This window comes from Silene latifolia, chromosome 3 (genome assembly GCF_048544455.1).
Source record: "Silene latifolia isolate original U9 population chromosome 3, ASM4854445v1, whole genome shotgun sequence".
Lineage (NCBI taxonomy): Eukaryota > Viridiplantae > Streptophyta > Magnoliopsida > Caryophyllales > Caryophyllaceae > Silene > Silene latifolia.
The window spans coordinates 17,944,860-17,960,170 of NC_133528.1; the positions used below are offsets into that span (position 1 = coordinate 17,944,860).

The 15,311-nt window shown below is 38.6% G+C and overlaps 1 non-coding gene across 1 annotated transcript; it reads left to right on the forward strand.

The window, feature by feature from the left end:
• Window positions 1-13,513: 13,513 nt before the first annotated feature.
• Window positions 13,514-13,620, forward strand: LOC141650640 (small nucleolar RNA R71). Its single transcript, XR_012546661.1, has one exon. It is a non-coding gene; the product is annotated as a small nucleolar RNA R71 (small nucleolar RNA).
• The last annotated feature ends 1,691 nt before the right edge of the window (window positions 13,621-15,311 follow it).

Consider the following 15,311-nt stretch of genomic DNA (forward strand, 5'->3'; position numbering starts at 1 on the left):
GAGCCTTCGCTCCTCATATTTCTCACGTGAGTGTCCGCCCTTCTCTTCTCCCTTTGCATTCTAGACCTTTGTTCTTACTTTTTGGCGTCTACGTGCTTGAACATTCGACCACGTAAGCTCGGATCCTTCTGAGTACCAGCCTCGTTTGCATGACCGACCAATTTGACCAACTCCACATCAATTAACTTAATTAATTTAATCGTTTTCCTCTTACGAGGGCACTTTCGTTACATTCGCGCCGAGTATCGCTAATCGATATCTTAGTTCATCTCGTTTCGTCAGACATGTAAGTCTGAGGGTGTAAATCTCTATTTTATTTATTGTATTTTACTTTTGTATCATTAATGTAAGGTTTATGTCGAAGATACCTCTTAAAACCGATTTCTAAAACCATGTTTAAAACCTCCTTTTTACGGATTTCCAGAAGACAGACGTCGAGAAAGGACGCAGCAACTGCTGCGCCTCTTCGAAGGAGCGCAATTACTGCTGCGCCTCTTCGTGAGGCTGCCGCAGTTCCTGCTTCCTTTCTTCTTCCTTCGTCCTTTGTAATTCCGTCTTGTTTTATTCGTTTTTCGTTTGTTCTTGTTAATTCTTCGATGTAATCATCACTAATTCCACATGTATATTATTACTCATCATTAGCACGCATATAATATATCATAAAATCGACTTAAATCCCAAGTAATCAATATTTGAGGGTTTTCGTCATTAAATCCAATTCGGGTTTTAGAGATTCAATTCATCAATATTGAGTTTCTGGAATTCGTCATTGACATATTTTTCATCTGTCTATTGTTATTCGTCATTAATTTGTCATTAATTCATCTTGTTTAGTTTATTTCATTCACCCATGGCACTAATTAATCATTCATTCATGTAAATAATTCGTTTAATTCCGTCTCATCCATGTTTATTGCTTTTATGACCATCAATCACATGTAAATAACCTATTAATCACTTTCATCCGAGTAAATAATTTAATCAATCATTAAATTTACCAACGAGTATTAACAACACGCAATTCCGGCTTCACAGCCAGAATTCAAAGTCAGAACAGACGCAAAGAATCGCCTGCGCCTATTCAAGGGGACGCGGCTCTCGCTGCGCTGTTCGGTTGAATTTCGTCCACGAACTCCGTTGTTGCTTGACCTAGTTTAATTAGCATACGTATAATTAACTATTAATCGTATTATCGCCCTCTGTTTCTGTTCGTTAATTTATTCCTTTATTTCGTTTTCTCAAATTATCCGTTTTAAAGGTATTTTCGACATAAATCGCCTATTCCATTGTAATTATTGTAATTTTCTTTATTGCAATTTTCTTTTATTGTATTTATCATATTTCTCGTATCATTTGTATGTCTTCACATGTAATTGAACATTAAATCCAACTTCGACCCAATTGTGTGCTAAATCACGTGTTTACCGACTTAGTTTAATTCTTCACATGCTAGGATTAAAACTTGGATGTTGCATTGCATGCATATAACCGACGATATATCAAGTATAAATGATGTCCCTAATCATTAGTAGAGGCCGCTATCGAGGCGGGCGGGATTAGGTGTTCGATCAAAAGAGCTTCCTAATACGTACCCTCACCCCTTACCCGGATCTCCGTGAGCACCCGTGTTCATTGGCATCCACGAGAGTCATTCTAGACATAGAATGTTAAGGGTAACGATTGCTTAGTGTTCATGTCTCTACTTTGTGTCTAAACATGGCACGAGGTATTCGAACGGTTCCAATTTCCCATAAAAATTGGTGGCGACTCCACAAAATGCAAACGCTTGTTCTCTTCCTCCCAAGCGCCCCCGTGGGCCCCCCCGCTGTCCACAGAATATTACCTTACCTTTAATATAGCTAAATCTCTCATATAAATAGTTGGCAGTGTAATTATAATAGACATGAAATATACAATTACTCTTTCATATATACAATCATACGTTTATAACACCTATACACTAACCAGAAACCTTTTGAGTCTCTTAAGTATTATTTTGGAGAGCTCTTAAGAGTTTATATCATTATCATCACAAGACGATATATATATATATATATATATATATATATATATATATATATATATATATATATATATATATATATATATATATATATATATATATATATATAGAGAGAGAGAGAGAGAGAGAGAGAGAGAGAGAGGCAGGATCTTGTGAGTTTGGTTCCTATGGTGAGTTTGTGCTTTAAAATCTCAATCATTCGATGAGAATAAATGCACCGCTGAGATTAAATCAAAAAGACCCGACATCTCAATTATCAAACCAAATAATAAAGCATGCCCCTCTTTTTCACCGCTCTCTAAACTAAAGAAAAAAAACCAACATCTCTGTAACATACTCCGTGATTCCGTATGATTATCTGGAATTCATGTAAAAAAATATTGTAACACTCAGATCTTCTCAAATTTATTCTATAATGGAGGGAGTTTTATTGAAACAGCCTGCCTGTGTGCTAACACGCATCTCGTGTGTTAGAAATTTGTGCCAGTTATTTTACTGGTGAACCACGTAAATCTTTGTGTCCACTTTATTTACATTCATTATTTATTGTTCTTATCGCCTTATCAATTAACTATTTGGGTAACGGGACGCCTCCATTACAACAATTGGTACCAGAGCCGCTAAGGTTCTGATTTGGGATCTGCTTCCGCGTTAGTTGTCTTTTAGGCGTTATTTGGGTTTCTTGATTTTCAGGTGAAAGAATGTCGGGAACAAATGTTTTGAATGTTGAGAAGTTCACTGGGAAAAATAGTTTTGGGCTGTGGCAGTTAAAGATGAGAGCTTTGCTTAGACAACAAGGCGTCTGGTCTGTTATCTCAAAGGCAAATTCAGCAGGTAGTTCGTCTGATGCAGCAAAGACAGATGCAGAGGTAGTTTTGGAGGAGAAGGCCCATTCTTTAATTCTGTTAAGAGATAATGGTAATATAAGGACCTATACTATGGATTTTTTTCCAGGTAAGGACCTAAACATTCAAAGTTTATAGTTAAGGGATTCATATGATATATTCCGTTAACTTAGACGACAAAATCAAACAATGCAATTCACAAGTGGGGGCATTTAACATTTAGCAGGTTGGTTTTCTTCATCTTCTCCCACCCAACATTCAATGACTATTATTGCTACCGTCTTCCATGAAATTTTCTCAGTTCCTTATTTTTTTTTTTAACAAAAAATATAGCCAGGTCTCTTTTTGTCTGTTTCTCATTTTTTCCTTTACTTCCTACAACTTTTTGCTTGATGATCAAATTTACGCCATTTAGGAAGTATCTGTTTTGAACTCTTAATTCATTTTCAAATCTACTATCGATGGTTGGGTACTTGGGTTCATCCATCAAGATTCACGATTTTTCGAAATCCTGGCGTATTATTTGTAAACCTCAATTACCATTCACCGATCATCTAATTAAACACGGTAAATTAACATCATCACCACATTACAACAAAGCCGCAAGTCAATTCAGCGATCGACCCAAACACATATACATTACTCAACGCACCGCATGATTCTTTACTGTCTATACATCATAACCATCGCCCATCAGACATCACTCACTCGAATTTCATCGATCATGGGCCAAATTTGGTTGAACAATAGTAATAGTATTCATTACTTCTTTGGGAAATACTCCCCTTGTTGTTGGGTTATTCATATTTCATACACTGATTTGAGCTTAAAGTAATACTAGTCAGGTTTCTTGTTTTTTTGTTTTTTGCTGTCAACTAATTAATGTTAACGAAGTTAAATATGAAGTCCTTAACTGGAATGTTTGAAAGTACAGATCCTTAGTGGAAAAAAAAATAGCAAAGTTTAGGTCCTTATCATAACCTTAACTCAATTCTGTTATGTTTAGCTGATCATGTTATGGTTGAGGTTGCCGATGAGGAAACTGCTATAGGTTTGTAGTTGAAGTTGGAATCTTTGTATATGACAAAGACTCTAACCAACAAGTTGCTTCTTAAGCAGCGTTTGTTTTGTCTTCGTATACAAGAAGGTACGTCTCTCAAGGACCATCTAGACCGTCTTAACTCTATTTTACTCGATTTACGTAATTTAGATGTTAAGGTAGATGATGAGGATGCCGCCTTAATTTTGTTAGTTTCTTTGCCAAATTCGTTTGAGACTTTTGTGGAGTCTTTTGTTGTTGGTAAAGATTCTTTGACCCTAGAGGAGGTGAGGTCAGCGCTTCACACTAGGGATTTGCGCCGAGTAGCGTCAGGTGGTGTTGTAGACAGTAGTCATGTAGGGCTTGTGGTTAATTTGGAGGGTTCTAGTAAGGGTAAAGCCAAGTCTACGGGTCCTCGTAAGAATGTCTGCAATTACTGCAAAGAACCAGGTCATTGGAAAAATCAGTGTCCTAAGTTGAAGGAAGCTGGTGTTTCTGCTGTTGCACAAAAGGTTGCTAAATACGATTCTGAGGAAGATTATGCTCTCATTGTTGAGGTTGTTCCACGTTATTCGGATAGTTGGATTTTGGATACGGGATGCATTTATCATATGTGTCCTTTTAGGGAATGGTTTACTTCTTATGAAGCTTCACACGGGGTCAATGCTGCCATGGGTGACGGGTCTAGAAGGTGTTAGGCATGTTCCACGTTTGAAGAGAAATCTTGTTTCACTTGGAATGTTAGTGGATCAGGGCTACAGGTTTCAAGGTGATGGTGGATCATTGTGCGTTGGTAAGGGTTCTTCTGTTACTTGGAGAGGTGTTAAGGAAGGAACTATTTATGTCCTTCAAGGCACTGTGTTGACTGTTGGAGCATCAGGTAATCGTTCTTCTGTCTCTCTCGAGTCTAAGTTGGGGCATATACAACTTGGATATGTGAACGATACTTTGAAGCACATCCAGTTTGGGTCACTTGGGTCACTTGGTGATATTCTGGATAATTCGGGTTTGGATAGCTTTAGTGAGAATGGTAGTGTTGACAGTAAGGTGTAGTCTATTCCGGTACAGGTCAAGATATAAGGTTCTCAAGACAAGCTATCTACTTTTGTCTCTTTGCCTCAATGAGGCGGTCTGCGCCCCAAGAGGTGAGGCGGTTTGGGGATCCAGGTGGAGCTGTTGTGGCTCTTGAAAGAGAGCCGTTTGGGACCTCGTAAGGGGTCATTTGAAACTTCGACGAGAGTTTATTATTTGAAGCTTTGGGTTGGACTATCTTGTCTAACAATTTGTACCTTTGATGGAGGTAATTTGTGATCGCTTAGAATGTTTATTTTTGTTTGGTTTCGACTTGAGTTTTGTTGCCTTGGTGTAGGCATTTTTGTAGTGGTCATGACACCTAGTTTACTCAAGTGGGCCATTTGTTTTGTTCATGGCATTTGTGTTCTTTTTGGGACAGTTTGGTACGACGATACATTTGGCCATGATACCTTGGAGGAGATTTTGGTCGGAGTCTTGTGTGTGTTGATTTGGTACACCGTTCCATCATTAGTGACATTTGGTATCTCATATATTTATGTTGGCGTTTGGTAGCTTTTGCCCTCTTTATAGTTTGCTGCGTTTGGCCTTCCTGTTGGTATGAAGATATGTTGAGTACTTAGTACTATTGGTAGTTTCAGCTTACTACATTGGCTACTTCGTCTATTGGTCACATTTGTTGCACACTTGATTTGTTTGTCCGTTTGGGAGTTGTGTTCAAGTCAAAGTGGAGACTATCGGGACAGGTAGTGACTTGAGGATCAACTCTGCTGAAGCTGCTTTGGGTTTGTTTCTTCTATGTGTGTTTCGTGTTTCGATAATTCAAGTCAAGGTGGAAATTTGTTAGAAATTTGTGCCTTGAATTTGTGTCGAAGACGGAGAAGCAAGAAGAGTGGTAGACCGAAAAGTGAAACAAGAAGAAAGGAAACTGTTAGCATTGCGCGAGTGTTTGCGGGTTTGCGAGTCGCGCGCGTATCTGTTCAGCACGTTGGAATATTGCCGGCGTAATGCTACGTGACTTTCTTATTTGTTTCTTGAGAATTAGTGAGCGTGAGTCCTACTTGGGTTTTAGTCTTTTTGGTCTCCTATATTAGTGTTGGGTACGGGTAATTTGTTTTAGGAAGTTAATTAATTATTAATTTTCCTTATTAGTTTATTTTTTCTTAATCTAGATATTTTATCTTGGGTGGAATAAATATATAAAGACCGAAGTATTATTCTAAGTTAATTAAAAGAGAGATTTGAGAGGACAATAAAGAGGGTCGATTTGTGAGATTCCTTTTGAAGAAGAAAACTCAGTTTGTTCCGGGCTCTATTATTGTTGTTCGTCTGTCTTTGAAGATCGGAGGAGTTTGTTCAGATCTTGGTAGGCCTCAAGATTATTTGTCCTTCGTCTTATTGGGTAGTCTATTTTGTTCCTTTGAGACTACTATAATTGTTGGTAGAATAGGGTATACTTTTGGCTCATATTGAGCGCGTCTGTACCGGTCTATTGCTGTACTATTTTCTCCACTGTAGTGAAATTTGATCTCCTCGCAGGGTGGACGTAGCCAGTTATTTTACTGGTGAACCACGTAAATCTTTGTGTCGACTTTATTTACATTCGTTATTTATTGTTGTTATCGCCTTATCAATTAACCGTTTGGGTAACGGGACGCCTCCGTTACAACATCGTGTTAAGGAAATATATTATTATTATTACGGAATATATATGCTTGTCCAGGAGCCATATTCAGATAACTAGATGAGTTGAAGAACGAATGTTCACGGGATTAGTTAGTCATTCAGTAGTGATATTTAAGATCTCGATTTAAATTTATCAATATTTGAACTATTTTGTAATTCTGGTCGGTGATAAATCTTTTCGGTAACTTGTCGTTAGGAGCACCTAGACCAAAACACAATTTATAACTTCACAAACAACTCTACAATTAGTAAAGAGGCAAGTAAAGGTCGGATCCCAAGGGACGGGAATTGAGATGAGATTTCTATTGCGACTAGTGGTGTCTTAGGGGTGTCACAATTGGGGTTTTGATGTAGAAGGTCACTAAACTAAATAACAATACAAGTAAACAAGCAAGATGAATTAAAAGGGTTGTAAACAATTGATAAAAAGCACTAGGGTGTCATGGGGTCATAGGGGAATCATGGGAATTGATCATACAAACATGTTCTAAAATTATAAGCAAGCAATTATTGTTGTGATGGATTGAGTTGGGTTATATCTTACAATCCTAGGAAAGTTTGGGTCCCGGAGCCGAATCGATTAGATTGTACAACACCTACAAGTCGACTTAGTCTTCCCTACTCAACAACATGCATGGTCTAATGAGATTCGAGTTGGTTTATGTCTTACAAGTCTCATTGAAAAGATAGGTGATGGGTAAAAAATGCAAGGATTCATAGGCTCACATTTCATCAAACATAACATGTGCATGAGTTGAGATCATAACAAGCAAGCAAATAAACCATGAAAGCATATTAATTTAAGCATGAATCATTCCCCATGTTGGTTTCCCCTAATTACCCATTAACCCTAGCTAGGTGACTACTCACTCATTATCATGTTGATCATGCTAGCAAGGTTGTCAATCATACTAACAAAGTGAAACATGATGAATAAATGAAAGTAATTAACAATAATTAAAAAGGGATTAAGAGAATTATACCTACTAATGATTCCAATAATAAAGCAAAGAATAAAAGAAGTACTTGATGCTTGATTGAGAGGTTGTCAATCTCCCAATAATAACCCAAATAATCTTCAATTACCCAAAATAAAGGATGAACAAGAGAGAGATTAGGGAAATAAAACTTGATTAAATGTTGATTACAAGATTAAAGAGAGATTTGATTGATATTGACTACACTAAAGATTGCTAAGAAGAACATGCTCTTCTAATTAGACTAATGGGGTATTTATAGTGGGGATTAGGTGTAGGAATTAGGGTTAACTAAGGGCTTAAATGACGATTAAGTCCCTACTTAAGGAAACGCCGGTATTTTTGGAAGGATGGGCATCTTTCTTGAAGCTTGAAGAAACGAAATTGGACTGCCTTGGAATCCGGGCGTCTTCAGCACGGGACGGGCGGATTCAGGAGTTTCTGCCCGGGCGTCTTGGGGAGAAGACGGGCGTCTTCTGGAGCTGCTGCCCGGGCGTCTTGGTGTGAAGACGCTCGGATTGTGGTGGTGGAGACGGGCGTCTTCTAGGGAAGACGCACGGATTGCTGTGCAGTCTTGTTTCTTCTTCTTTTCTTCCTTTTTCTTCATAAAATCCTTGGGGATTTCCTCGGGGATGCAAGGATCTTTTCTCATCATTTCCCATTTACTATAGTATGTACAAAGGCCTTCTAATCTTGTCTCTCCTTGATGCTTGGTCATTGAATTCAATCAATTTAGTCTCATTTTGCCATGAAAATGCAAGGTTTGCACTCCTTTCCTACCAAGGACACAAAACCTCAAAGAATATGCAAAATAAAGAACTAAAGACAATAAATGACCCAAATATGCACTAAAAAGCATGGGAACAAGGCTAATTCGGGGACTAAATATGCTCTAATTATGGTCACATCAAATATCTCCAAACCGAACCTTTGCTCGTCCCGAGTAAAGAGGTGAGAAAGACTAGGACCATTATTTAAACTAACCTAATAACATAGCCGATATGAGACAATTAGCGGGTCTCACTCCACCGCTTCAACTCACAACAAGACAACCATGAGGTAAGATGCCTTCTTGCAAGGCAAGGTGGGTCTTGCCAAAATGGCGACACATCCAAACATTAAGCACACAAAATCAAGTAATGGATGCATCTACAAAAGAATAGCCACTTTCCTCATCTAAGTGGCGGAAATTATCTACAAGGGAAGCAATTCAAGGGTACACACTCCTTCATAGATGCAATTTCTTCAAACTACTAAGCCTAGAAGGATACCAATAAATCACCTCCAAATTGTGTCAAGCTAGGGTACCTTTGTCCTCAATCGTTAAATGCTTTTGTCAAGAGTAGACTCCCTATGGTGTTAGAAACACTGGAGGATCGCGGAATTCCCCCTCTTGCCTAGACAAGAAGAAGGGTCGTCCCCTCTCTACCATGCACAAAAATGGATACGATGGATAAAGGGATCGATAGAATTTGAGTTTCACTTTGGGAGTTTGCTTTTGTTTTTCCCCCCAATTTCTTGTGGCATATAACATTTGAGAACACTTTCTTGCCATTTCTTTTGATTTTTGGCATTTCAATACTTGACAACTTTTTGCATTTCTTTGCATTTCTTTTGAACATTTTCAAAGTCACCCCAATTAGTAGTGAGGGTGCCTTATATTTGAAACTTTAGGAGTTCTATTTTTGCTCCTCTTTTCATTTGATGCATTTTTTTTGCAAACTTTCTTTCACTTTTCACTTCATTGAACTCAAATTGATTTCTTTTTGTACCCATTCCCTTTAATAACAAAAATGTGGTAGAACATGGATGATGGATGGATGGATGCATGGTTTCAAGGGTCACCTTGGAATAAACGGTAACCAAGAAGTTATCACACCACAAGGTACTCTTGACTAGGCCTTGATCCATGGGTCAAAGGATACTAGCATGACACATCCTAGGGTGTTTTACAAGTATTCTAACAAGCAAAGTTTTAAGAAGAAAAAGCATCTACTAGGGCCTATATACACTTGTCAAGCTTCCCAAGTAGACGGTTTCACAAAATTTTTCTAACATGCAACTACATGCCATGATGCAACTAGCATATATACATCCTAATGCATATGATTCTACCAACTAATATGACATATAAACTAAATGCAAGTCCTAAGTTCACATTGTTATACCGCATCAATCAAAATAAAGCCACATAGTCATTAACATAAAGAGGAAAAAGGAGATTGGAAAGATCATACCATGCGGTCTTCAATATCCTCATGTCTCGGATGTGGCGTAGTCGATCAATGTGAACAAGGGTAGAACAAACACAATATATACAACAATATATACATGACTATACTACAAAGGAAATGAACTTGTTTTTGGGTTTTCAATTTTCAAATTTTTATGATTTTTCGAAATTTTTCAATTTTTTTGGATTTTTGAATAAAAGTTAAGTTAGAATTCCCCATCCCCACACTAATATGGGCATTGTCCTCAATGGCCAAAATGATGGGAAATTATGCAAACATGATGCATGATTTCTACACTAAATGCAAGCTACACTAATCTACACTACATGATGCATGGGTTTTTGTTTATGACGGAGAGGATAATTTAGATTACCTCCCGTTGTGTATGCATGTACTTCCCCAAACCGAGTTAGACATTATTTCTAATGTCCTAAGGTTGGGTGTAGTTCATGCACACAAAATGCAATGCATGAAACTAAATTTGTCATTTTGGATTTTCAAAAGTGGGAACAATGAAATAAGAACACCTCAATGGGGCCGAGGTGTTAGTCCTCTATGGTGCTAGGACTACTCCAACTATGATCAAGATAAATAAATAAAACAAGGAAAGAAGTAAACAAACCTCGAGAGGGTAGGAGCCTCCAAAGCTTGCTAATCTTCCACCATATCATCATTATCATCATCTTCCTCACTAGAAGTGGACTCATCACCACTTCCCTCTATTTTGGTGATGGAGAGGATGAGGGTTTTTGAGTTATGGGGTTTATGGGTAGTGTTTTGAATGAAGAAATGAAGAAATGAAGAAATGAATGTGGGAGGGGTTTATAAAAGACCCGAAAAATTTGAATTGCAGGGGGAAGACGGGCGTCTTTCCTTCGGGACGGCCGGATTCTGTCTGTTTTGGTCTCAGGAATTCTCGCCTAAAGACGGGCGTCTTTCAGCAAAGATGCTCGGATTGTCAGCTGCGGGACGGGCGTCTTTTACTGAAGACGGGCGGATTCCTTTCCAGTGATTTTTCTTGTTTTTCTCAGCCAAAAAGACGGGCGTCTTTTCTTCCAGGACGGGCGTCTTTTTGAAAACGGGCGGATTCTCTTGCAGGACGCCCGGATTTATCAACAGTCCCAAAATTTCAAAAATTCAGCTCAGAAGGACGGGCGTCTTTTGACAAATATGCCCGGATTGCCTGAAGACGGGCGGATTCCCTAGAAACCGCTCGGATTCTTCCCCTTTTACCCGGATCCAGTTCCATCCGTGTACTTGCATATCCCGTGTCATTTTTTCATTCTTCAAAATCCCGTGTTCTTCATTGTGGGGGCACTACTAAGGCATGAATAGCCTAGGCAATTGCTATCCCCACACTAAGCTAAAGCACTACACATCAATTAAAATCATTAGTCCCTCCCTTACTTCTCTCAAAAATGATAATTATCTTGATCAAAGTATAAAAATCCAAAAATGACAAAAATGCAATATAAGAATTGAAAATGCGAGTTAGGGAGTTAGAAATATTTACAAATGGTGGTTTAGGGAGGACTCCACCAAACTCTCATCCTTAGTGAGATGTCATGGGGGCATGTCCAAGGTGTTGTTGATGTTGCTCAACACCTTGAAGAAGTAATCAAAAGCTTGTTCATTATCATGATAAAGATCTTCGATAGACCTTTGCCCTTGTTGTCGGTCTTGATCGATAGCATTGCCAATATAGGGATTGAAAATCCCTTCAAACTCATCGTCCCAAAGACCACAAACTTCATCTACTTGATCACTAAAGATCTCTTGAGTTGATAGAGACAACTCTCCCACTTTCTTGTCTTGGCCAATGAGGTCATCCTCTTCATTGCTTGACTTTGATGAGCTTTTCAAGCTCTCTTTGTTACAATTCACTTGCTCTTTGAATGGAGCATCTTCAATTTTCTTCTTCCATTGGAGTTCCGACTTCTTCCTATCATCCTTCCGGCTATAATGATCAATCATAAAACATGGTTCATGCAAACGGGGAGCTCTCATGGTCTTGTCAAGATTGAAAGTTATGCTCTCATCTCCCACTTCTAGAGTGAGCTCTCCATGTTTCAGGTCAATCACCGTACCCGCGGTGTGTAAGAAAGGTCTTCCTAGGATGATTGGAATGTTGGAGTCTTTTTCCATGTCAACAATGACAAAGTCCACCGAGATGAAAAATTTCCCAACTCGTACGGGAACATCTTCCCATATCCCTAATGGTGTCTTCGTCGATCTATCGGCCATTTGGAGTGTGATATTGGTGCATTTAAGCTCTCCATCCCCAACCTTTTACTCACCGAGTACGGCATAACACTCACACTAGCCCCTAGATCACATAAGGCTTTGTTGATCGTGGTGTCGCCAATGGTACACGGTATTGAGAAGCTTCCCGGATCTTTGAGTTTTGGAGGTGAACTTCCTTGAAGTATTGCACTACTCACCTTAGTGAAGGCGATAGTCTCAAGCTTCCGGATCGAATTCTTCTTTGTGAGGATGTCTTTCATGTATTTTGCATAGGCCGGCACGTGATTGATTAATTCCGTGAAAGGAATTGAGACTTCCAAATTCTTCACAATTTCCATAAATTTTCCAAGTTGGTCATCAAATTTGGGCTTGGCTTGACGACTTGGAAATGGAAGTCTAATCACAATGGGCTCCTTCTCCTTGACCTTGTCTTCATTTTTCTTTGAAATTTCTTCTTTTGATGGTTCTCCATCCTTGGAGTTTTGCACAATTTCTTCTTTGTCACTAGCTTCCACAACTTCATCCTCAACTTGCTTCTTCGGTGCTTCATACCTTGTACTACTCCTCAAGTGAATGGCACAAACCGTTTCATGTCTTGGGGGATTACTTTTAAGTGGTAATTGCCCTTTTTGTCTTTGTGGGCTTGAAGATGCTAGTTGAGTCAATTGGGTTTCCAACATTTTGGTGTGAGCTAGGATATTGTTGATGGTGATTTCCTTTGCTTGACTATCTTTTTGCATTTGAGTGAAAAATTCTTGTTGATTCTTTTGCATTTGGAGTACCGATTTTTGAACATCAAAACCTTGGTCATTTTGTTGATTGTATGGAGTTTAATTTTGGTAACCTTGGTTTTGGTTGTAAAAGGGTCTTTGATTTTGGTTTCTCATGGGAGGTGGGGTGTATGTTGTTTGAGGGTTTTGAACATTTTGGCTTTTGTATGAGAGATTTGGATGGAATTTGGTGTTTTCATTGTAATAGTTGGAATAAGGGGTACCACTCTTGTATGCTTGGAAAGCATTCACTTGTTCATTTGTTCCCCTACATTCACTTTGGTCATGTCCCAAAGTTCACAATTCTCACATATCCCACTTGGGATTGATGAAGATGCCGTCATGGCATTAACATGATGCTTTGGTGATTTTGAGGCTTCTTCAAGTCTAGCCATAGCTTTTTCAAACTTCAAATTGATGGTATCAATGTGAGCACTAAGTTGAGCACCCAATTGAGTAATGGAGTCCACTTCATGCTTTCTTCCTCTAGTAGCCTTGCGAGGTCTACTATATTGTGAGTTATGGACCGCCATTTCCTCGATTTTGTTCCAAGTTTGATTGTCATCAACTTTGGTGAACATTCCATTTGATCCCATGTTGAGAATGTTATTTGAATCTTCATAAAGACCGTTCCAAAATTGTTGTACCAAGAACCACTCGCTAAGTCCATGGTGAGGACATGAGCGACAAATTCCTTTGAACCGCTCCCAAGCTTCATACAAAGATTCTTCATCCCTTTGCTTAAAACCCGTAATTTGAGCTCTTAGCATGTTAGTCTTTTCCGGTGGATAGAACTTTTTGTAGAAAGCTAGAGCCAACTTCTTCCAAGAATCAATTCCGAGAGTAGCCTTATCGAGGGCTTTCAACCATTGTTTCGCGGTTCCGATTAGAGAAAAAGGAAATAAGACCCATCGAATTTGGTCTTGAGTTACACCGGTTTGAGAAATCGCATCACAATAGTCACAAAAGGTTTCCATATGAGAATGAGGGTCTTCACTAGGCATCCCCCCAAATTGGCTTCTTTCGACTAATTGGATAAATGCGGATTTGGCAATAAAATTTCCGATTAGATGTTGTGGTGTGGGAGTACCATTGGGTAGGTTCTCCTCGGTGGGTACGGAATGTGATGAAAACTTAGGCATTGTGGGTTGATTTTGTGTTGGATTTTGTGTTGGGTTCTCCTCACCTTCTCTTGCAAAATGGTTGATGAACTCAATAGTTGGTTGGATATCTACAACCTCATCAATACCTCTCAAAGTTCTCCTAGCAAGTCTTCTATTGGTTGTCAAAGTTCTTTCAATTTCGTGATCAGAAGGTAACAAGTCACCTTGTGACCTTCTAGACATGCAAAATATCAAACAACTCGAAAACAATTAGAACAAACCTTGAGGAGTTTTACTTCCCCAAGGCAAAGAAAGACACAACTAATAACAATATAAGAAAATCTAAATCAAGTTAACACCGTCCCCGGCAACGGCGCCATTTTTGGTCGGTGATAAATCTTTTCGGTAACTTGTCGTTAGGAGCACCTAGACCAAAACACAATTTATAACTTCACAAACAACTCTACAATTAGTAAAGAGGCAAGTAAAGGTCGGATCCCAAGGGACGGGAATTGAGATGAGATTTCTATTGCGACTACTGGTGTCTTAGGGGTGTCACAATTGGGGTTTTGATGTAGAAGGTCACTAAACTAAATAGCAATGCAACTAAACAAGCAAGATGAATTAAAAGGGTTGTAAACAATTGATAAAAAGCACTAGGGTGTCATGGGGTCATAGGGGAATCATGGGAATTGATCATACAAACATGTTCTCAAATTATAAGCAAGCAATTATTGTTGTGATGGATTGAGTTGAGTTATATCTTACAATCCTATGAAAGTTTGGGTCCCGGAGCTGAATCGATTAGATTGTACAACACCTACAAGTCGACTTAGTCTTCCCTACTCAACAACATGCATGGTCTAATGAGACTCGAGTTGGTTTATGTCTTACAAGTCTCATTGAAAAGATAGGTGATGGGTAAAAAATGCAAGGATTCATAGGCTCACATTTCATCAAACATAACATGTGCATGAGTTGAGATCATAACAAGCAAGCAAATAAACCATGAAAGCATATTAATTTAAGCATGAATCATTCCCCATGTTGGTTTTCCCTAATTACCCATTAACCCTAGCTAGGTGACTACTCACTCATTATCATGTTGATCATGCTAGCAAGGTTGTCAATCATACTAACAAAATGAAACATGATGAATAAATGAAAGTAATTAACAATAATTAAAAAGGGATTAAGAGAATTATACCTACTAATGATTCCAATAATAAAGCAAAGAATAAAAGAAGTACTTGATGCTTGATTGAGAGGTTGTCAATCTCTCAATAATAACCCAAATAATCTTCAATTACCCAAAATAAAGGATGAACAAGAGAGAGATTAAGGAAATAAAACTTGTA